The sequence below is a fragment of the Mustela nivalis genome (genome assembly GCF_964662115.1).
Source record: "Mustela nivalis genome assembly, chromosome: 10".
Lineage (NCBI taxonomy): Eukaryota > Metazoa > Chordata > Mammalia > Carnivora > Mustelidae > Mustela > Mustela nivalis.
The window spans coordinates 6,176,260-6,199,088 of record NC_139029.1 but is presented as its reverse complement, the minus strand read 5'-3'; the positions used below and the strand labels follow the sequence as shown (position 1 = coordinate 6,199,088).

The 22,829-nt window shown below is 55.5% G+C and overlaps 1 protein-coding gene and 3 long non-coding RNA genes across 7 annotated transcripts in view; 2 read left to right on the top strand and 2 right to left on the bottom strand.

Annotated features, from left to right (window-relative positions):
- PIK3CD (phosphatidylinositol-4,5-bisphosphate 3-kinase catalytic subunit delta) overlaps positions 1–11,541 on the bottom strand; it is a 65,847-nt gene extending 54,306 nt beyond the window's left edge. For 2 of the 4 annotated variants that reach the window (XM_082685333.1, XM_082685325.1), the window contains exon 1: positions 11,215–11,541. The gene's annotated coding sequence lies outside the window, so the exon portion shown is untranslated. The remainder of the gene's footprint in view (positions 1–11,214) is intronic. The other 2 variants (XM_082685336.1, XM_082685328.1) reach the window with 2 other exon arrangements.
- LOC309841842 lies at positions 3,630–9,438 on the top strand. Its single transcript, XR_014299356.1, has 3 exons — positions 3,630–3,944; positions 8,113–8,331; positions 9,320–9,438. It is a non-coding gene; the product is annotated as an uncharacterized lncRNA (long non-coding RNA).
- Positions 9,952–15,447, top strand: LOC309841836. Its single transcript, XR_014299346.1, has 3 exons — positions 9,952–10,286; positions 13,027–13,173; positions 14,699–15,447. It is a non-coding gene; the product is annotated as an uncharacterized lncRNA (long non-coding RNA).
- A 1,476-nt stretch (positions 15,448–16,923) lies between these two features.
- LOC309841840 lies at positions 16,924–20,290 on the bottom strand. The gene is made up of 2 exons (XR_014299354.1): positions 20,217–20,290; positions 16,924–18,777 (listed from the first exon to the last, which is right to left on the bottom strand). It is a non-coding gene; the product is annotated as an uncharacterized lncRNA (long non-coding RNA).
- Positions 20,291–22,829: the final 2,539 nt, after the last annotated feature.

Below are 22,829 nucleotides of genomic sequence, written 5' to 3'. Positions count from 1 at the left end.
ATCTGAAGGGATAATTCTTCTGCCCCATTTTATGAAAGGGAAAAAGAGGTCTCGGTTACTAAAGGGGCTGCCGGTCAGTGGAGAGCAGGCTCGGGTTGGCACCCTGCAGCCCCGAGGAGAACACACAGCCCCCCGGACCTGTTGTTTCCTTCCGCCTCTGTCTCCTGCAGAACTTCCCCCTCCAAAAGCCATCCAGCATCTGCAGCTTCTTGCGGATGCAGTAAGCATCTTTGTTCGACCTCGAGCGGCTTCACAAATGACGCCCACACATGCCCACAAGCCGGGGTTATCTCGGGGCAACCAGAGCCAAGCTCAGAAGGCCAGTGCAGGGGGGCTCGCATGAGGAGCCCACTTCCTCAGCCCCTCCATGAAGGACTCTGGGCACCTGCCCGTGTGCCCCGTTCCAGCAGGAAGCCCACTTTGCCAGGGGTCCTTTCCTCCCAAGCAACCATTATCCAGCTCAAACCCTTGTGTTTTTGCCTTGGCCAAAAATGTGGTGAAGCTTCAGGATTAAGAGAAGCTTCCCAGGAGCCAGACTCCTCGGCACTGCCCATGGTAGAGCTGTGTGACTTCTGGCGAGTCGATTCATTTTTCTGAGCCTCCATTTCTCATCTGAGAAAACAGGGATGCTCATGATGGCTTCCAGCATTTAGAATTGTTCTCAGAGGGGCTCCTGGGTGGTTCAGTTGGGTTATGTGGCTGCCTTTGGCTCAGGTCATGATCTTGGGGTCCTGGGACCTGGACCAGCCCAGACCGGGTCGGGCTCCCTGGTGAGCGGGGAGGTTGCTTCTCCCTCTCCCTGTTTTCTGTCTCTCTCATTCTCAGATAAATAAAATATTTTTAAAATTGTCCTTAGGGACACCTGGGTGGCTCAGGGGGTTAAGCCTCTGCCTTCGACTCAGGTCATGATCTCAGAGTCCTGGGATCGAGTCCCACATCGGGTTCCGCTCTCCACAGAGAGCCTGCTTCCTCCTCTCTCTCTCTCTGCCTGCCTCTCTGACTACTTGTGATCTCTCTGTCAAATAAATAAATAAAAATCTTTTATAAATAAATAAATAAATAAATAAATAAATAAAATTGTCCTTAGAATTTCCTGAGGTAATACATGGACACCGTGTCTAACGGTACAGACGGACAGAGCGAACCCCTAAAAAGGGTTGGTTCTTTTTTTTTCTTTTTTAAAGATTTTATTTATTTATCAGAGAGAGATGGGGAGAGAGCGAGCACAGGCAGACAGAATGTCAGGCAGAGGCCAAGGGAGAAGCAGGCTCCCTGCCGAGCAAGGAGCCCGAAGCGGGACTCGATCCCATGCGGGACTCAATCCCAGGACGCTGGGATCGTGACCTGAGCCGAAGGCAGCTGCTTAACCCACTGAGCCACCCAGGCGTCCCAAAAAAGGTGAGTTCTTGAGCTAGCCTGGAATAGGGGCTCTGTGCTCCACGGGACTGGACGTTTCTGCTCCAAACAGCATTTCCCCCCAGCGGCAACAGCTGCTGCGGGGGCATCTGAACACATTTGTGGACTGGAACCCCGTTCAGTGTGTCAAGTTTATGAGAGTGGAATAGAATAGAAATGGTCAGATTGTACCACACTTCAGGAGGGGGAATACCACTTTCTGTGGCTTTTGCCCCATTTATAGGTACACGAGTGTGCATTAAGTCAAGACGTAAAAAGCATTTCTTCCTGCAGGCCTCCGGTCTGGTCTGCGCAACAAGACAGTTGCCTCCTGGGGCAACGTCGTGGCGGTGGTGGGCGAGGGTGTACAGACCATGTGAGAACCAGGCCAAGGTCAGAACTGATTCCTGGAAACTCTGACTTCTGAGGACACAGGCTCAGAGGAGCCCAGAGAGCTGCCCACATACAGGTGCCTAAGGAAGAGAAGACAGAGGTCCTCACAGCCCCGGTCCTCAGGCTGTGCCCTCCAGAGAAAGATTCAGAGGTGGACAGGTCATGCCCCTGTGCTCCATCTCTGGTCACATCTGAACTGAACGGTCCGGAAAGACCCAGAGAGCTCAGAGGTGGCCTAGGTGAACCAGGGTTCACCTTACGGGCGAACCTTATGGGGCCAGGGTTGAATTGCTGGAGATGGAATTTCTGGGTTCATGTAAATGGGGGGTTCCAAACAGAAGCTGAACTGCCTGTTGTGTAAAAACACAAGCACTCCTAACCCAGAACCCCTGGGTTCCAATCCCAGCCCAAACCCCTACCGCTGTGCAACCCTGGGGGGATCCCTCCGGCCCTCCTCCCCCGGGGCTAGAGGAGGCCTTGCCCCTGGCGCCAAGTCAGCTTTCCAGAAACAGCGTTGGCTTTTAAACATACCTTCTAATGCTCTTCCTAGTGCAGGGTGTGGGGGGTGGGGGGAAGGGAGGTGGTGGGGAGCAGCAGGGTCTGGGGTCACGAGGCTAGATCCAAACTCGTGCCTCCATACACTGGGGGTGACCCAGGCTTTGCAACACTGACTCCTTCAGCCCAGGTGCCTGCTACAGTCGGGGCCCTGGGATACAGCACAGTCCAAGCCAAAGACAGGCCCTCCTGGGGCTTATACTCCTCGAAGAGAAACTATGAAGAATAAAAATAAGATACAGTGTCGTGGAGTAGTAAGTGCTGCAAAGACACAGGGGGTGGGGAGGAGGGGAGAGATGGACGAGGGGCAGTGCGGGTCTACAAAAATGCCTGGCCAGTCCTCAAATCGGTCAAGGTCATCAGAGACAAGAAAAATTAGAGCAACCATCACAGCCAAGAGGAGCCCAAGGAGAACGTTGCAAGTGAATGCTACGCAGTGCCCTGGCTGCGCTCCCGGACCAGGGAGAGGACAGTGGGTGAAAGCTAAGGTAATCCGGATTCAGTTAGTAAGAACGTATCGATGCTGGTTCGTCACTTGTGACAACTGTACTGTTAGCAGTTAAGAAGTTCGCAGTAGTAGAGTGTGGGGTGTGTGCGAACTCTCCATTCTTTGCAACTTCCCTATAAATCTGAAACTGTTCTAAAATTAAACCTTTATTTAAAGAAAAAATAAGAGGGCACCTGGGTGGCTCAGTCGGTGAAGCGTCTGCTTTCGAGCTCAGGTCATGATCCAGGGTCCTGGGATTGGTGTCAGGGCTCCCTGCTTCTCCCTCTGCCTCGGTCCCTCCCCCACCTCCCCACCCCCCTCCCCTTTATCTCCCCCCCCATTCCACCATGCACTCTCTCTCTCTCAAATAAATAAATAAATACTCTTTTAAAAAATAAAGCAAATAACAATAGAGTGGGGAGGTGTGGGAGGAGGAGAGGGCCAAGTAATTCTTGGGCGAGAAGCAGGGTCTTCCCTTACAAGCCTGGAATACTATGGTTTGGAGTGGGGGGTATAGGGGCCTGGGGGGGGGGCAGAAACGCAGAAGGGGGGCTGCAGAAAGTAAGAAGGCGTGGTCTTATTCCGGGCCCTTGGAGTCTGACGGAGGGGGAGTGTCCTTTTGAGCCTTTTCTGGGGACCCTGGCCCCACATCCTCCTGCCTGTCCCCTCCTGGCCCCACATCCTCCTGCCTGTCCCCTCCTCTGTAAGATGGGGCTTATTACCCCAGCTTCAGAGAACCTGTAAGGCTAACAGATCTTTCGGTGAAAGTGGTTTGGGGACAGTCACCGCCTTGCAAACAGAGAGCACAGAGGGAGGAGCAGGGGTTCGCTCCAGTCCTGTGTCCCACCACACTGCCACCTGCGCCAAAAACCTCCTTCTCTCTAGATAAGAACCTCTCTAGATGGATCTCTTTCTTTAAAGGCATCGATTCTGAGGAGCACCCCCATGCAAAACCCCAAAAACCTCAATGAGAAGGCATATGTCTGGTGACTTTTTCCCCCCAGACAGGAAAAAGAGAACAAAAGAGCATGAGAGCTGAAGAGACAGAAGAGTTAGAAGGAGAAGGAAAAGCCATTTTCTACCTGGACGGGGCTGGCTGGTGACCTGCAAAAAGGTATGTCCCAGTCCTAAGCCCAGGAACCTTTGGAAATAGGGTCTCTGTAGATATAATTAAGTTAAGGATTTTGAGAGGAGGTCATCCTAGATTATCTGGGCAGGCCCTACAGCCAAGGGCAAACGTCCCTATGAGAGAAAGACAAAGGGGAAAGTCGAGGCAGAGAGAGGTGAAGGCCATGTGCAGTTGGAGGCAGAGTCTGGAGCCTGTAGCCACGAACCGGGGAACTTCCGGAGCCCCCAGAAGCTGGAAGAGGCAAGGAAGGGTTCTCCCTAGAGCCCCTGGAGGGAGTGGCCCTGCTGACACCTTGATTCTGTACCTCTGGACTCCTGTACTGTGAGAGAAGACAGTTCTGGTGTTTGGTGTTTCTTTTTATAAGTCTATTTTTATTTATTTATGTTTAGTGATCTTTCTACCCGACGTAGGGCTTGAACTCACGACCCTGGGAACAAGGGCACGCACTCTTCCAGCTGAGCCAGCCAGGTGCCCCAAATTTCTGTTTTTATTTTAAACCAAGGGTTTGTGGTGCTTCGTCATAGCATAAAAGCAACCAGTCAGTGGGGGTTCATGGGAAGCGTCCAGGCTACACAGTGAGTGAAAAAAGTCGAACTCTAGTGAGCTGTCCGCGTGGGCCGTTTTCATGCATGACTCTGTTTCCTCCCCTTGGAACCCTGTATGGCACCTGCTGTTCTTATCCTCATCTTGCAAACAAAGAAACTAAGGCAATGCTGCAGCTAACTCGCCAAGGTCACCCAGAGGGCAGGCGGCAGCTCCTTAGGTGGCAGGCTTCCTAGGACTCTGAAGTCAGGTGACGGGAAGGGTGGGGGTCCATTGAACCAGCAATTGCGGGAAGCTGGGCCGTGAACCCAAAATGGGAAGAAAATGTGTCATCTAAACACTGTAGCGGGGTTGCCTTCTCCCTGTGTCCGGAACTCTCCAGAGGAAAGCATGGGGCATCCACTTCACGGAATAGCGCGCAGCCGTTGAAAGTGGCGATCCTGGGGCACCTGGGAGGCTCAATCGATTATGCGTCCAACTCTTGGTTTTGGCTCCTGTCATGATTTCATGGGTGGTGGGATCGAGCCCCATGTCAGGCTCCACGCTCAGCAGGGAGTCGGCTTGAAGATTCTCTCCCCCGGCCCCTCCCCAGATTCCTACGCTCTCGCTCTCAAATAAACAAATTAATTTATGGGGCGCCTGGGTGGCTCAGTGGGTTAAGCCTCTGCCTTACGGCTCAGGTCATGATCTCAGGGTCCTGGGATCGAGCCCCGCATCGGGCTCTCTGCTCAGCGGGGAGCCTGTTTCCCCCCCCCCTCTCTGCCTGCCTCTCTGCCTACTTGTGATCTCTCTCTATCAAATAAATAAATAAAAATCTTTAAAAAATTTTAAAAAATAAACAAATTAATTTAAAATAGAGAAAAGAAAAGAAAAGAAAGTGGCGGTCTTGAAGACCCACAGCATCATGGGAAATGATGACATCATTGGGGATCATGTTCAATGCAGAATTGCCTCCCCCCGATCATCACCTTGTAAGCGTTACATACGCACACGTAGGTTGTCGGCGGTGACTGAGCAGTGAGAGCCTCTGGAGAGAAGCGTGTTTTCCTTGCCATTTTTCCTTTCTGTTCACATTTTGCCAAATGTAATAAAACTGCCGAAAAATGTAAAATGCATTTCCCTTCCGCAAGTCAGAGCTAATAGTCCCTCCTACTGCCTATGGACACCAGTACCCGGGATGAGCAGTTGTTCCATTGCGCCCCGGCTCCAGTCAGACTGTGTGACCACACATCTGCCTTGTCTCTCAGGAGCAGGGATGACAAGGCTGGAGAAGGACTCCTTTGGGAACACAGGTGGCGTCCAGGAGGTCCAACGGTGGATAGCAGGACCTCAGCCAATGGGCGTTCCAACGTCCGGAGGGGTTAGATGGCGAGAACACGGTGCTCCTGGGGGACGTACCCAGCTCCTTTCTCTAGAACACTTCCCCATGCATCCACGTGCGGGTACCTCCGGACTCCAGTCAGATGTGCTTGGCTTGAAGCATGCCCAGGTTGACTGCCCCAGCAGCGGCCCCCCAGGTTGGCCATCCAGTGGTTTTCTCAGGAAGGCAGAATTAGAACCAAGAGTGTCGTGATTCTGGAGGTCCCTGGAGCTTGGGTGCCACACACGTAAGCTGGGGAGCCGCTGGCCACGTGCACCTCTCCCAGGACTCAGGAAATCAGAGAAGCTGTCGTGCAGAGACCGAGATTGAGAGAAAACCAGCAAGCAGGTGCACAGGGGGGAGATAGGATCGCAGGTGAGAGTGACGATTTGGGGAAACTTTTCAGTTCCCTGGCCTTGCCTCTTTTTGAGGGTCCCAGCATTCTTGCCCTTGGGTTCCTCTGAAAGTCCCCGACACCCTTATGCCTGACGCCTGTATTCTGCTTAAAATCTGTATCAGTTTCCTAGGACTGCAGTAACAAATGAGCCCAATCCTGATGGCTTAAAACATTGGAAATTTATTCTCTCGCAGTTCTAGAGGCCAGAAATCTGAAATGGAGCTGTTGGCCAGGTGGGTTCCTTCTGGAGGCTCTTGGAAGAATCTGTGGGCCTCTCTCTTACCTTCCGACCTGCCTGTGATTCTTGGCATTCAATGGCTCACAAAAGCACCCTTCTGATCTCTGCCTCCAGCTTTACTGGCGTTCTCCCTGTGTGCCTGTGTCTGTCCAAATGTCCCTCTTCTTATAAAGATATCCTAATGCAGGAATTAAGACGACCTCATCTTAACTAAGATAGATTTGCAAAGACCCTATTTCCAATGAAGGTCCCATTTTGAAGTTCCACGTGAGAATGAATTTTGGGGGCATAATATTCAATCCAGTACAAACTCTCACAGGTCAGTCTCTGTTTTTTGAAACAACGAAAACAACACTCAGAATTAATACAGCGATCGGTATCAGATGTGCAGCACTGAAAGAAACAGCTTTTCAAGGAAAGTACTGAAACTGGGTGACCTGGGGCAGAGTGAGGGGTGATGAGGGTTCCCTGTCCACGGATGGACACCAGCAGCTCTGGAACAACTTTCAGGGGTCTCATGGGACTCAGAACATGGTAACGAAGGGCCCAGCATATTAATACATGATTTACTTCTAGCAGCCTTCAGAAGGTGCTAGGAGAGGAGCTTTTGTTCAGTTCTGCACAAGACTAGGGGCAAGCGGGGCAGGTATTTAGCAATGTGAAGAGAGATTCCTTCTTTCCTGGAGCCAGTGACAAACAAGTGTCAGAGAATCTGTTCCTACATGTCCTCAGTCCCATTCTCCGCCACACCCCGTGTCTAACACTGAGGTTAGCACACAAAAGCGAAAACTCCGTGAGCTCAGCATCAGACTAGGGATATCTGGGAAGAGCCACAGGGGTGAGTAACCCTTAGTCTCTGGTCCTTTAGCCTCTCATGCCTCACAAGGCGTGAAGGCAAGCAGGGGTGGTATTCCAAGAGAAACTAGAGAAAAAGCCTTCCTTCCACCTGAGCTAGATGACGTTTACCTCTTCCCCTTTAGGCTACAAGAAGAAACCAGCTGCCATGCTTTGCGGCTGAGACCCCCTAGCTGGGGGATGGCCTTGCCTCAGGCCAAATGCTCAACCAGACAGGGTTTCGTGGCCATGGTTATTAGTAAATCCTCGGACCCAAAATGAAACTGGCAACCAGTTAAGTCCACTTCTATGGGGACTGGATCTATAGGAAATCCTAAAACCTGGCACGTTTGGGCTTGTGATGTCTTACCCTGAGGTGATTCCTAAGCCCAATTCCCAGTCCCCATATGAAGAAGGCTACCAGGGCAGCTGTGTCCCCTCCCCTAGAGAAAGGTCCCCCAAGAACCTCTCAAGGGCAGGTCTGAAAGATCCCGAGAGAAAGGATCTCTTTGTTCATTTTGTTTGTTTGTTTGTTTTTAAGATTTATTTGACAGACAGAGATCGCAAGTAGGCAGAGAGAGAGAGAAGAAGAAGCAGGCTCCCTGCTGAGTGGAGAGCTGGATGCGAGGTTCGATCCCAGGACACTGGGATCATGACCTGAGCCAAGAGCAGAGGCTTTGACTCACTGAGCCACCCAAGTGCCCCTCCTTGATGCTTGATTCACCTTGCCTGGTGAGAAGACCGTGTGCTCTGAACGGTGCTTCCCTTTCCTGCTCTATAGACCAAGCTTGGAAGGTGCGGAGAGACGGATGGCGTGGTCTGTAGATGGGGGGACCCGGGGAGCCCGCTAAAGGAAGATTCCAGAGGAACAGACGGGAGTGGGTGTCCGCTGGAGATGGCGGCTCTGCATATGGAGTCCTGGAGGCCACAGTGGAGGACACGTGGATACATGGAGAGCCTCACATTCAGCAGGAGGAGAGAAGCTTGCGTGGACTGTGTGGTATGAAGATTAAGCAACAGCAGCTGGGACAGAGTTATCTGGGGAAAGTCAAAGGAATTAGGCACGTGTGCTGGGGGGTGGGGGAGGCCTAAGATAAAACAGAATGGCCCAGAGTGGACGCTGCTGGCTTCTAGGCTGCTAGGCTGTCCCTCTGGTCCCCTGCCTCACACAGAAACAACAGAAATGCCGCACATCCGTTTGACCCCTGGCCATAACAGATTCCCGCTTCCCAGGGCTTGGGACCTGGACCTAGTTCCCACTGGGTGAAGGGCTCAGGTCACATGACCTTGGCAGGTATGATACCGGTGGGGAAAGGGGGCATGGGCAAGCAGTGCTGAGAAATCGTCCGAGAGCTCTGGGTCCAGGGCTCCAAAGCCTGGCTGCATCCCTGCGTTCCGTGAGAACACCCCGTACCTTTGCTAAGAGTCCCCTTTCCCGCTTCTGCTACCAGCGCCTGATTGACTGATTTTTCCCCGTCCTTCCTTTTTTTTTTTTTTTTTTTTTAAGATTTTTAACTTTTAAGGAATCTCCACACCCAATGTGGGCCTTGAACTCACAGCCCGAGATTTAAGAGTTGCACGCTCTACTGACTGATCTGGCCGGGCACCGTTACCAGGGACTGATTTCTGACCCTTGGAGCTACTTAAGTGGGCAGAACAACGACCAGTGCTGTGGTCTGGGGTCAGCTGTGGCTGGAGAACGTGCTCAAGACATCTAATAATCAAGGGAGCCAACAGGGCAGCCCCCCTGGGGTTCCTCCCACCCCTTCCCCCACCTCACCCTTGTGCTACACCGTGGGCCGTGCACTGCAGCTCCAGACCACCGCAGGCTCTCTGACTCTGGGCCTTTGCTCATGCTGTTCCCTTGGCCTGGAGCGCCCTTCGCAAACTCTTCCTTTTATCCTCCCCCTCCTTACTTGCCTGGCCAGCCTGCACACATAGTGCCCCCTGCCCCCCACCCCCCTTGTCTAGCAGGGTCTTTCTTCCAGGCTAGATCTGCTCAAGTGTGACAGCCTGAGTACTCAGGGCTCCCGGGAGCAGGACCCCCGCGTGGATCCAGGCTGGCGTCCGGGCCCTGAGCTCTGTCGGTGTGGGGCACGCGGAGTGCTACAAGTGAGTGTGCAGGAATGTGGGACCAATGAATGAATGAGTGATCCTAGTTGTGGCTGGGCACGTTTTGTCCGGTGGAAGGGGCCAGGGTCTGCAGTCAGGGGAGAGCCAGGACAAAGGTCCTGGTCCTGCCAGTGTGGGAGCAGCACCTTCATTTCGTCCCAGCAGAAGCCCAGAACCCAGTGACCTGGGAGCCTCAGGGAGCCCAGCCTCCCTTCTCCGAGCCCCCCCCCCACCCCCCATTTCACTGGAGATGTGGCCTCAGCCTGGATCTGTCCATCGCTAGGCCCCGCCCCCATGTCTAGGAAAAACCACCGCTTCTGAAGGAGGCTGGGAACGAGGCCCCTCTGCTCCTCCCACCAGGCAGCCCCCCTGGCTTGCCTCCAAGCCTCCCAACCCAGCTGCATCTGTTCTGAGCTGGAGACCACAGGGGCCAGAGCTTGGCAGATGCCCCCCTGGGATCCTCTGACCCCCAGGGTTCCTTCCCAGGCAGGCCTCCGCCTTCACCTCACCATCCCCCCCAGCCTGCTCGGAGGAAAGAGCAGTGGTGCAAAATTCAGTTGGGGAGAAAAACAGGAAGTGGAGCCCGAGAGCAAAGCCTGCAGTGGCTCTCCCCAGCCTCTCCCCAGCGAATGCGGCAGCCCCTTCCACCCGCAGCCTTACAGGAAAGTGGCGAGGGGACAGCCCCAGCCCGAGCCGTCGGGGCACGGCGGGGGAGTGGAGTGCAGGTGGACAGTCCAGCTGAGTCCCTTGGGCTGTATTTTCAGGGGCTGTTTTCAGGCCCAGCATTGCCTCTGTGATCTGCATTTTACATCTGCGCTCACCAGCTCACAGCAGCTCCTCAAGGTGAGTCCATCCCCCCCAGTTTCCAGATGAGCAAATAGACTCAGAGAAGTTAAGTGACTTGGCCAAGACCACACAGCCTTTCCCACGGCCGGGTCATGGCTCCTTGAGTCTTTCTCAGACTTTGATTTCTATTTGTGGCGTGTTTTTGTTCTGGGCCTGTGAGTGGGCAGGGGGTGGGGGGGACGGCAGCGGGGAGCACTGTTTCTGGCTCCTTCATCTCGGCACATCTAAGCTGGTGGTAAGAAAAGGCTTCCGAGGGCTCATCCCCTGAGACTCGGTTTCCTGCGGCGTGTGAGCGGGAAGGCCCAAGCGCCCTGGTCCCTTTGTCAGGGAGGGGGTGGGCGTGCCCTGGAGGGGAAGTCAGTCAGCCAACTGACCAGCATGGGGGGGTGGGCATCGACCCCGGTAAAATCAGGGACCGGTAACCTCCGCTACTCAGATCTTCAGGTGAGTCCAGAGCCCTCTTTCCGTTTTGGGCCTGGAACTCATGGTAGCCCCAATCCTGTAGTTTCAGGCCTGAGCGGCAGCACGAGAATGAGACTCCACGAGGAGGGGAGGCGGCTCCAGGTCTGCAGACAGGGGAGGGGTGGTGCTGTGGGCGAGAACCCTCTGAAGGTCACCCCACCCAGTCCTGCACGTGGACCCGGCTCTCCCAGCTCCGGGACGTGACGCCCAGTTCACCCAGCTCACCCAGCTCACCCATGCCTGGACAAACCACAGCGGGCTGACCGGGACTTCTGGGGACCCCCCCCCCCCACCGAGTTCCAGCCCAAGCCTCTGGACATCCTCCCACGTTCCACAGAATGCTCGAGTGGACTTTCCCAGGCCCACCAAGCCTGGTCACCCCCCAGAGGAGGCACTGCCCCCCCCGCCCCCCCAAGTCTCTGAGGCTGAAACCACAGTGTGTCATGCTGTGGCCTTCACTCACCGGCCACGACAGAGGTGCCTTTCCCAGAAGCCTGGGGCTGTCAGACCACAGCAGAAGTCAGGTGTGGACAGGCCAGGAGGCAAGGTCTGCCTCACCGGTCCCTCTGCTCCTCTCTGAGTGGGGGGCGGGCTCTGCCCCACCGGCTGCCTCTGAGGCCTGAAGGCTGGGAAACAAGAGAGGCTCTGGGCCTTGGGCATCAGAGGCGTCTCTGCCTCCTTCTGCCGACTTTGGGTAGCAGCTCCCCCTCAGGCCTGAGCTGCACCCCAGGGCCATCGGGATGCAGCTTTCCTTTGTAGAGAACACCCAGCCTCTGTCCCCAGCCACTCCACATTAAAGGGAGTATTAAAATGAGGAGTTTGGGCACACCTGGTGGGCTCAGTCCGTGGTGCCTGGGACTCCTGATCTCAGTCAGAGTCGTGAGTTCAAGCCCCACACTGGGTGTGGAGCCTACCTAAAATAAATTAGTTCAAAACAAAACAAAACAAAAATCTGTTACATGTAAATATGTAAATGGTCTGTTCCATGGTTAGAACAATGCTGACCCTTAGGGCTCAGTACATGTGTATTATCATCACCATCTAATTTAATCTTTTTAAAAAAGATTTTATTTATTTATTTGCTAGATCACAAGTAGGCAGAGGCAGGCAGAGAGAGAGAGGGAAGCAGGCTCCCCACGGAGCAGAGAGCCCGATGTGCGCCTTGATTCTAGGACCCTGAGATCATGCCCTGAGCTGAAGGCAAAGTTTTAACCCACTGAGCCACCGGGGCGCCCCATCGCCATCGAATTTAATCTTTACGACACTCCTGTGAGGTCAGGATAATGCGCCCATTTTGCAGGTGGTGCAAGTGAAGACACGTGCTCACGTTCGGGCAGTATTAAGTGGCTGAACAGGGATTTAAAACAAAGTCTGTAGGAGGCTGGGTCTGGAGGCCGGCTTTGGATGCACACCGACCCCCCTACCCCGCACCACCCACACACCCGCCCAGGGCTGCCCCCACCCCCGTAGGAGGACAGGACCGGGTGCAAGGCGGCACCCCACGGAGAGGCAGAGGTGGAGTCCGGGGCGGGGCCTCCCGGCCGGCCCGCCCCTGTTCTCGCCTGGGGCGCCGACCTCGCGGCGTCCTGGTTGGGCTCCAGGGAAGCACGGGCGCCACCTGGTGGCCGCGGGGCGTCAACGCCACCACTGTCCCAGCCGCGTTCAGCCGCGCTCAGCACGCGCTCCGGCCGCGCGTTCGGCTAAGCTGTGCCGGGCGGGACTCTGCCGAGCTGACGATCTGTGCCCACGGAGTCCCCTTTCCTTCTTGCCCAGCTTCCTCCGGGGCTGGGGGCGAGCGCGGAAACCCTCGCGTGCCTGCGCTTGGGCTGCTGCTGGTTTGCTGGACGGCGGCGGCAAGCTCATTTTGCTGTAAATGTGTGTTTCTGATGCTTCCTCTTCCTTCTCCGTTCCTGCACGCGAGAGGCAGATGATTCCAGAGCCGCTTTTCGGCCGGGCTTGGGGCCGGGCAGCGCAGGCCCGGCCCCCACCCCTCTCGCCAGCCCCCCACTCCTCGCGGTTCCGGGGCTTCGGGCAGCTGAGTCTCCCCTCGCCACAGGGCTTCCCTCCCAGCTCTCCAGCGCCTCCCCTGCAGCCCTGTGCGCTCCCAACCGGGGCGTCTGGCAGTCCCCTCCAACCGAATGGGACCCCAACCCAGCTTCCCGCTCAAGTCCTTGACTTCCTTCCTGCCTCAGTGAACGTGGTCCCTTTTGGCCCCGTGGCCAAAGCAGAAACCCGCCTCACGGTTCACTTCTCCCTCCTCCCTGCCACGCTGCAGGTGTCGCCAAACCTCGTGGTCTGCGCCACCATCAAGGGGCGGGGCTCTGAGTTTCACTCACCCATTCAGCACGTGTCAAAGGCCACCAGACACGGTCCTGTGACCTGAGGATACTGTGACAAACGTCCCTGCGTCCAGGACATTCAGGTGGGGGCCGGGGCAGATGGTTTAGAGATAAGAAACAAATACATTGATAATACCTTGCGAGGTGGGTGGTACTACGGAGAGCAAAGCAGGGTAGGGGGTCAGCCGACCAGGTGTCCCCCTCACCCTGCTTGGGCTCCACACCCCACCCCGTCAGGCAGCTGCTGTCCTCACCCCACATGTTCCCTTTCTGACTCTCTGGGTTACTGACCCCAGGCAAGGATTCCCTCTCTTTTCTCATTCCCTCCGGCTCTGATACCTCCTCACCCGGCCTGGGGTCCGACACCCTCACCTGGCCACCCAGGCGAGCTGCTGGCGGGTCCTTTTCTTCCCCCTACCCCCTGCCCCCTGCCCTGTGCCCTTTGGACTGGATTGTAAAGGAGGAAAGGGAAGGAAGGGGAGCAGGCAGAGAGCGTAGTAGTCCCTCAAATGGATATTTTGAAAATTTCAAACCCTCCTAAAAGCAGAAAGAGTAGCTCAGTGAATGCCATACACCCTAAAGAAAGGTGTCTTCCAATAACGGAGGACCGGTCTGGTGGGAAATGGTGGGGTAGGGGTAGGAGCGGGGGGATCGGGTGCCGGTGGAGGGGCCAGCCCTGGAGGGCTGTGTGGACAGTCCAGCCACAGGCAGGAGGGCAGGGGCAGGGAAGTTTGTCCACAGGCGGGTGCTATAACCTGCGAGTCCATCCACCTCTGGCCTGGGTTTTGTGGGTTTTGTTCTGTGCAGTGGGAAGCAAGCTTATTGGCTGACAGAGGAGAGGGGGAGGAGATGCTGAGAATAAGGGGGGGGGGGAGTGAGGGTGTTGGAAAGTCTCCCCAGGAGCCCCAGGCACACCCCCAGGAGTGGAGTTGCAGGGCTGCGGGGCTGCAGAAGGCCCGTCGGGATCTGATGACCATGCAGACAGTGGGACCCAAAGTGAGACCCAAACTCGTGCCTGCTTGTCTCCCGATGTTGGGCTTTGGTCCCAGTGGGTCTGCACCTGCCCCTCCATCTTCGGCTGCTGCCCCTGCCCACCTGTCCTCACCCATGGAACAGCTGCTCTTTCCGAACACCTAGCCCAGTTACCTGTCCCCTAGCGACAGGGGCCCGCGTCCCAGGCTCCCCATCTTTGGGGTTGGGGCCGAGCGGAGTGAGCTGGGTAAGCTGGAGGAGAGGCACAGGGACAAATGGTCTAGCCAAGTCCCGCCTGGAGGGCTTCCAAGATCCTGGCACAACCAGGCTGGTTCCTCACCTCCCCCTGCCCAGGGCCTCTCTGGCTGATGCTGGTCTGAGCTGGATTCTCCCACTTTCTCACCTGGCACATTTCAGCCGAGGCTTCCGACCCCAGGGTCTTGTCTCTCACCTGCCGGTCCTCCTGTGCTCTTCCCCTCCCCTCCCCAGTCACGCTCCCGAAGTAACAAGCGCTGGTTTGTTGCCCGTGAAACGGACAAGGCTCCTGTACACTAGGGACTCTTCCCAGCTCACAACAGCTTCTGAGAGGCAGGAAGCGATTCCTAAATTTTTGTTTTTGTTTCTGCCTTTTTCCAGGAGGAAATGGAGTCTTGGCAGAACGATTAATTTTTCCCAGGTGAGCGGACCTGTAGCTCAGTGGTAGAGGTGGGATCCCACCCAGCTCTGTCCTTTCCGAGCCCGCCTTCTTTCCACGGGGCGGCTGGATTGTCCCCGAACTCCTCCTCCCACGTTCTGGCTGTGCACACAGCAATCACCGAAGCTGGAGTGCTTGTACACACGGAGACTGCCCGGAACGTTACTGGAGATCCTAGTGGCTCTCACGTGCCTCCGTCCTGATTCCCGAGGATGGCCACCGCAGCTGGCCGGTGGGAGTCCCTTCCTGCCGGCACCGGCTAGGTAATCGTGCAAAACGAAAAGGTGGGCCCCAGGTTCAAAAATAATGAAGATTTTCAAGATGGCACAGCAGACCAGTAGTGGGGCGTGGGGCCCTTCTGAGTGTGGGGGGCTGTGTCGCGGCACGGATCTCACGCTGCTAAGGCTGGCTCTGCTTCCTGGTTTGCTTCTTCAGTGCATTCCCCAAATATGTTCACGTCTTTAACTGTGTACAAAAAGCCAGCCTCAGGGCACCTGGGTGGCTCAGTGGGTTAAAGCCTCTTCCTTCGGCTTGGGTCATGGTCTCAGGGTCCTGGGATCGAGCCCCACATCGGGCTCTCTGCTCAGCGGGGAGCCTGCTTCCTCCTCTCTCCCTCTCTGCCTGCCTCTCTGCCTACTTGTGATCTCTGTCTGTCCAATAGATAAATAAAATGTTAAAAAAAAAAAAAAAAGCCAGCCTCCTCACATGCCATTCTGCAAGCGGCATCTGCTTTTTTATTGATGAAGAATGACACACATTGCTGTGAACCAGGCACGTGGCCGGCCTGTCTCCTTTTCAGTGCTATGAGGTAGGGATCCCAGGTTAGGGACCAAACGTCCTTGTCCCCCTTACACAGCTGAAGGAACGGAGGCACAAGAGGAAGAGCAGGTCGTCCAGGGCCGCGGTGTGAAGGGCGGACAGCGGAGGTTTGCTCTGGGGTTTGTCTCGCTGACCTACCTCTACCTGATTTCTCCAGAGGCAGACCGTGGGTGGTGGGGCGACGTCCGTCCAGGTCGGCACGTGCAGAGCTCTCTCTCCTTGCTGCCAGCAGCCGTCGGATGCTTCACCTGCTGGAGAGATGCCGTCTTTATTTCATCAGTTTCTCATGACCAAGCTGCCTTTCTGGGGAGAGGGTGTTTCCACGTGGGGGGTTGGGGGTTTGCGGTCCGAGCTGAGTCCCAGCCAGTGGCAATGTCCAGTCCTCAGGAGAAGGAGAGGGCAGCGCCAGGGGAACGTTGCACCAGGAACGTGCAGGCGGAGGATAAGAGCGTGGACGGAGCAGGTGTGCGCAGTCAGGCAGGTGCCGGGGGTAGGGGGGGGTGGGGGAGGGAGGAGCCCTCAGCAGGGTGCTGGCTCTGGGCTGGGGGGCCAGTGCCGGTGGCCTGACAAGGTCACAGGAGCTCTGGGCCTCACCTCCACAGCCGGTGAGAGAGAAAACCAGCTCAAGTGCAGGGACGGCTGCGTCCATACGGACACTGGGAAGGTCCGGGTTAGACCCCAGCAGCCGCAGTAACAAGGAGCCACAAGTTCATGGCTTGAAACCACACATGTGCCCCATGTGACAGTCCCTCAGGTCAGATGTGTCCCAGGGCTCAGCTCAGTCCAGGAGTTGGGGCTGCATTCCTTCTGGAGGACACGGGAGAATCCATGCCTGGCCCTTGCCGGCTGCTCAGACAGGCCCACGCGCCTTGGCTTGTGACCCTTCTGCATCTTCATGGCCAGCAGCGCAGCACCTCCGACCTCTACGGTCCAGCGGCTCCAGGAATTAGGGTGCAGACATCTTCGGGGGCCGTGCATTATTCTGCCTGCCACCACGTCCCTTTAATTAAGTTGGGGGCCACGCATCTGAGACAATGATAGGTTTTTTTTTTTTTTTAAATATTTTACTTATTTATTTGACAGACAGAGATCACAGGTAGGCAGAGAGGCAGGCAGAGAGAGGAAGGGAAGCAGGCTCCCTGCTGAGCAGAGAGCCCGATTTGGGGCTCGATCCCAGGACCCGGGGATCATGACCTGAGCCGAAGGCAGAGGCTTTAACTCACTGAGCCACCCAGGCACCCCGACAATGATAGTTTTAAAAAACCTCTTCTTTTAAAAAATATAATAAACCTTTAGGGCTATAATTCATGGAGTGCAAATTGCATCCATCTGGAGTGTCCTGTTGGCTGAGTTTTGTTTTTGTTTTTTTTTTTTTTGAAGATTTTATTTATTTATTTGACAGACAGAGATCACAAGTAGGCAGAGAGGCAGGCAGAGAGAGAGAGAGAGGAAGAAGCAGGCTCCCTGCTGAGCAGAGAGCCCCATGTGGGGCTCAATCCCAAGAGCCTGAGATCATGACCTGAGCCGAAGGCAGCAGCTTAACCCACTGAGCCTCCCAGGGGCCCCTTGGCTGAGTTTTAACAAACGTATTCACCATTGAAACACTGTCTGTCAGGATGGGGACTGTTCCCATCACTCCTCTGGATTCCTTGAGTCCCTTTGAATCTATCCTTCCTCTGCCCCAGTCCCAGGTAACTACCGGTCTGTTATAGATCTATTTCTAGTTACAAAACCCAATATTCATTCATTGAGAACAAAGCAAACACAGTTGGCACAGAGACCCAATTTCAGTTCATCAAACTTCAGCTGAGGATGGGAAGTGGGAGGGGGTGGGCGGCCAGCCCCGACATCACCCTCCCAGGAGGAGCTAGCTCTGGGAGAGAGGGGCTGTCCCGCCTCAGGGCCCATTGGGAGTTGGGGGGATGTGGGGTGGTGGTGGCGGGTGAGGGGGGCATGGCCCAGGTCTGAGTTGCGGGAGGCTGCAAGTGAAGACAGCAGCGCCCTCAGATGAGGGCCAGGAGCGGCAAGTGACAGGGAGAGGGTCGTCCCCTCTCAGGGATTGGCTGGGGGTGGGGAGCTGAGTTCAGGCCACAGCTCTGGGTGGGGGTTTGTGTTGTTGTTGTTGTTTGTTAATTACTATAAATTCGTTTACGTTTTCCAGAATTTTACAAAAATGGTGCCATCGTGCTCCTTTGTGTCTAGCTTCTTTGGCTTAACATAGTGGCTTGGAGACCTGCCCATGCTGTGGCTGCGGAGCCGCCTGGCCCTCGTTTCTAGGCAGTGTTCTGTTCCGCGGGTATCTCCATCCACCCAGTGATGGACATTTAAGCTGCTCTCAGTTTTTGACATTGTGATAAAGCTGCTATGAATTTCATGGGTGGGGTCTGTGCCAGGAATGGGGGTGCTGGGTCACGTGGTGACTCGGTGCGTAGCATATCACGAGGTCCCCTCCAAACCCTCGCCCACACTTCCACTGTCCGCGTCAGTCGTTTCTGGCTGTCCCCAGGGGGTGGAAGGTGAGGTCTCACGTACTTTTGATTTCCATTTCTCTAACGACTACATGGTGACTGCTAGTGGGCACGGGGTTTCCTTTTGGGGTGATGAAAATGTTCGGGAATTAGGCAGTGGTGATGCGTACCCAGTGGCGATCAGTTAGGAACCAAGTGGAAGAGGGAAGACATTTGTGGGGGGAAGTGCCTGAGAAAAATATTCAAGTGACTGTCCCATTAGGCAATGATATTACAAAATGACCAGTTCCCCACATTCTGTCATTAAAAAAAAAATAACCTTTTTGGTTTAGAATAGTTTGAGATTTACGGAGAAGCTAGAACAGAGTTTCCGTGCACCCCACATCTGCTTTCGCCGATTGCTCGAATCTCATATTGTTGCCGTGGTGCTGTCGAAATGAATCAACCCGTAACACTATTAGGGAAATTCCATAACAAGGTTCTGTGTTTACGTGGATAATATTTAGGAACCGCATACCATTTGCATGTATCCTAGTGATTTGGGGTGGGGGGAAATACCAGTTTAACAAAATATGTTTAAAAGCTGGGCGCCTGGGTGGCTCAGTGGGTTGGGGCGCTGCCTTCAGCTCAGGTCATGATCTCAGGGTCCTGGGATCGAGTCCTGCATCGGGCTCTCTGCTTGGCGGGGAGCCTGCTTCCTCCTCTCTCTCTCTCTCTGCCTACTTGTGATCTCTCTCTGTCAAATAAATAAATAAAAAATAAATAAATTTTAAAAAGCAACTTGGGGTGCCTGGGTGGCTCAGTAGGTTGGGCATCTGACTCTTGATTTCAGCTCAGGCCATGATCTCAGGGTTGTAAGATCAAGCCCCTCACTGGGCTCCACACTGAACTTGGAGCCTGCTTGAGATTCTCTTTCCCTCTGCCCCAAACCCACTTGCATTTTCTGTCAATAAGTAAATATATAAAACCAACGTAAGCCTGCTGTTTACTCAGTATAAAGGCAGAAGATGCGACCTACTAATTTGGTCTTTTTCTAGATCGTTCCATTGTGCCAGGGGTCCCTTGGGGACATTTGTATCCGCCCTTCTGACAAGTCATCAGGGAGTGCAGTTGGTAGTTTGGCAGGTTTGAGTTAAGAGGTCAAATAAAAATGAAGTATTAAATCCACCCCCCCCTCCTACTTATGAAGCCAGAGAAGCCTGGAAGCCTGACCACAGTGAGTGTGGAAGCTGCAAGCTCATGATAAATTATCAGCGTCTAGGCAAAAAAAATGAAATTTTTAGACAAAAATCCTAGCTCAGCAAACGTCTCAGCAGCTGTAGGGAGGACTCAAGGTCGTAAAATGCCCTGACCAGTGACAGCTGCTCTGTAGCAATCTTCGTCGGAAAACTGAAAACCGCACGCGGAGTGTTTCAGCTGTGGCCTCCTTGTTCTCCCTGGGCTCAGGGAGACCCTGCAGCTCCTCGCTGGGAAGGAACACCCAGCGGGTCCTGGGCGTGGGGGTCTGCAACATGGAGCCCTGCCACGGGGATTTGTGCTAATGTGTAGCATTTGGATGCATTAATCTGGAAATTTCCACTAATATTGAAAAGAAGAGTTAAATTCATTTACAGAAATTACTACTGCAAAAGGCCCCGAGGGGCCCCAGAAACCTGTGTGCGACCCCTGTCACCTGTGCGGCCTGATTCTGGCTGAGATGTCATAGGCATTAATTTATTGATTCCCACACAGGACTCAAGCTAAGCAACTATTTGATTAGTTAAGTAGAGAAAACAACAAACACGGAAAGTACGTCTCTGCATATAGATCTTGGACTCAGATCTTTTTTGGTTCTCTAAAACCTGAACAACTTTTAAGTTAAAAAAAAATTCACCATCTGAAAACTCTTTCAAAAAGACCCCAGTGAATTTCCCCCTGCACCCCTAACCCTGAGCAAAGCAGAGAAACCCCTGGGAGTCACACCCAGCATTGCTCTCTGTCAACCCAAAGGCATCTAATAGAGGTGTCGCCTCTTCAAGCCCTTGGGGACTCTTTCTTTGATATCATATGTGCTTTTTCTGGGCAGCGACAACTCAGTCTCTGGAGGCTCTCCCCAAACCCCACAGCCTGCACCAAGTGGGAAACCTGGCCTTGAGCAGCTCCTCAGCATCGTTAACATTGGCTCCTTACTCACCTTTAGGGAGCAGGACAGATACCTCAAGGGTCAGCGGCGGGTTCGCCCCCGGTTCTGTGCGCGGCCCAGCCGAGTGGCTCCACCCACAGCCGCCGCAGTCTGTGTGCTTCCGCTGAGGTCAGAGGTCCATTCTGGTGGTGGCAGCCAAGGTGGTGACCTTGGTCCCCTGGGAGACCATCCCTTTGCCGCTGAACTCCTCTCTGTGAGGGCCTCCCGGCTGGCCAGCAGATCCAGCCTGACGTCCTTCTCTTTGTTCGGGTCACAGCAGGTCGGTGGCCAGACTGGTCAGGACATTCGCATATGGCTGTCCCCACTTTCTCCTCCCGAGACTCCCTGTTCTCCGACCCCCAGCCAGCACAAGTGCCTCAGCTCCGAATGTAGGTGACAGGCACCTTCTCCTGAACAGATCCAGGAAGGCAGGCTGGTTCCCTGGTGACCACCAGTAGGATACTGGAGCTGGGTTTCCATCCTGAGACACCCCCACTGACCCTCACGGCCCCCACCCCTGCCCCCACCTCAAACACCCCTCCCCCCACTTCTAGGGTCATGGATTTCTGGGGTGGGGAGGGGCTTTGGCTGCCTCCTGGCCTTTGCTGTCCTACCTGATGTTCTGACAGTAGCTCATTATTTGTGACTGTTCTTTTAATCCTGTGTCCCCTTGTCCCCTGGCGTGGTAAAGCCTAGGGGCACAGGAAGAAGCCCTGGAGATGGAATATGCATGACCTCAAGCCTCTCTGGGGTACCTGGTCTCCATCCCCAGCTCACCCCCATCTGCTCCAGTCCCCTGAGCTAGCACCTGGCTCTCTCGCCTGGCTTCGGGGGGTCCCCATATGTCTCTCCCGTCACCTCTCCTTGGAGCTGAGACCCGGAAACACCTGCACGCTGGTCGCCTCGTGGACATCTTGTTCACTCATTCCACAGTATTTCGTGAGCCTCCGCTATGAGCCATCTGCCCAGGTAGGTCACCTTCCAAAGGGGAGGCAGCCACCACGGGGACAAGGGAAGCACCAGGACGCTGAGGGACAGAGTCATGGGGGGTCCAGACAGAGAAAACCTCTCAAAGCAGGAGGCCTTTGAGTGGTGCCCGCGGCTGCAGTGAGGGGAGGAGGGCTCCGGGCAGGGCGCCCAGGGGCGTGGGGCCACCCGCCGGCTCCAAAGCATCCTACACAAACGCGCACAGCTGTTTCACAGGACCCGTGCTCTGCCGGCCCCCTCCTCGTTTCCCGTTAGGAGGGGCCCTTCCACCCAGCCACCTTCGTGTGCTGCAAGCCCCGAGGCCCGCCTGGACACCGCCCCGCCCCCACCTCCCATGGCCGAGTCCTGTGGGTCGTCCCGGGAATGGCCAGGGTCCTCCCACCCCTGTTCTCACTGCACCGGCTCTCCCCGACCAGGCGGCTGCCCCTGCCGGCCCCTCCTTTCATTCTTGGGCCCGAGCGACCTGTTAAAAATGCACATTTGCTCCCATCTCTCCCTCGCTTGAATTCGGCAGGGTTCCTTTGTTCTTGGGATGAAACTGGAAATCCCAACGCGCCCGTCGCGTCGCGGGGGACCTCCTGCTCTCCTCCCTCCGCCCCACGCTCTCAATTCTTTGAAAGCTGGCCCCGGGGGCCTTTCCAGAAGCACTGGACGCCCCCATCGCGCAGTGATCTTATTGTCCTTGAACTTCCTCTCCAGCCTCCTGACTGTTGGCACCGGAGACGCGGTGTCCTGTGACCTCGCAGCCCTCTGCTGCCCGTGCGTGGACTGGACGTGGACCTCGGCCGGCCTCCTGCTCTAGGTGGGACTCCGCGGGACAGAGCCATCAGGACTCCGCTCACCACTGGAGCCGCAGTGCCCGACACAGCCACGCACACGGGCCCTGCACGTGCTAGGGGCACTGTTACAACTGTGCAGATCTGTGATGGATAAAGTCAAGAAGGTGCTGCGGAAACCTGGAGCTCTGCCACCTGGTGAATGGGAGCCGCACAGAACCTGAAGCCAGCAAGTGCGTCCAATCCCACGTGAGTCCCTGCAGCCAAGCTGGCGGTCCCCGAGCCTTCCCCAGGTTCCTCCACTCCCGGTAGTGGACTGTCCTCAGAGATGCTACCGTACAAATCACTTTGTGTCCTAACAGGAGGGTCTTGCTTCTGATCACCTCTCAGAAGGGCCAGATCAGCTAGGTCCCTGGCCCAGCCCAGCCCCCGGCCGAGCACCCCCGGGAGCCATGCACATCCCCCCTCCGCCCTCCCTTCTGCCGCGCCGCCCCTCTGCACTGTGATGGGCTTTAATGCCCCCACTGGGCCTGCACCTTCAGAGTTCAACTGAACCCACAGAAATGCAGACCCCGCAGTCACCAGGCAGTCCAAGCACAAAGCTTGTCTGGGGGACACTGATCAGGGGCACGCCTGGCTCCCTGCCCCTGGGGTTCTGGCTCAGCGAGGGGCCAGAGGAGCACCTTTGAGTGCTTTTTCCAGATACACCCTGAAGCCGGGACTCCTTGCCCAGGCTGGGCAGTGTCCGGCTGTGCACCCAGGGGTGGGGGGTATCAGCGCCGAGCCTCGCTGCCAAGAGGGTCAGCGGGCCCCTGGGAGGCGGCTCAGGAGAAAACAAGGTTTGTCACCCCTGCAGCTCTGG